Here is a 555-nt window from a genome sequence, read left to right as displayed (position 1 = left end):
TAACAACGAGGTTGCCAGACCCACCCCGCAGAGTCACCGATTCAGCCGGCCCGGGGTGGGGCCCGAGGATTTGTGTTCCTAATAAGCTCCCATGATGCCACAGCTACTGGACCATACTTGGAGTGGCACTGTTCTATTGCTTCCCCCACCACTAAACCCCCTTTATCCTCCGGGCCTTTTTAGCCTGGCAGGGGTAGGTGTGGAGGGCCTGGGTGGTACCAGAACCCAGGTGGGAGCCACCCATTCTTCTGGACACCTCGGAAGGCAGCATCTCTCCGGTATTGTTCACCGCAAAGAGGACATTACTTGTCACCTAGGCTGGGCCTGCGGAAAGCTCTGGGGACTCCCCTGTCCTTCTCAAGACCTTCAGCAGGTCAACACTTCTTCATGTAAACAGGTTATGGCTTTAAATGTCAGGGGCGGGGCTTCCCTGGTGGCGCAGTGGTTGCGAGTCCGCCTGCTGATGCAGGGGACACGGGTTTGTGCCCCGGTCCGGGAGGATCCCACATGCCGCGGAGCGGCTGGGCCCGTGAGCCGTGGCCGCTGAGCCTGCAC

The sequence above is a fragment of the Lipotes vexillifer genome, unplaced genomic scaffold (genome assembly GCF_000442215.2).
Source record: "Lipotes vexillifer unplaced genomic scaffold, Lipotes_vexillifer_v1.1 scaffold149, whole genome shotgun sequence".
NCBI lineage: Eukaryota > Metazoa > Chordata > Mammalia > Artiodactyla > Lipotidae > Lipotes > Lipotes vexillifer.
This window is presented reverse-complemented; position numbering follows the sequence as displayed.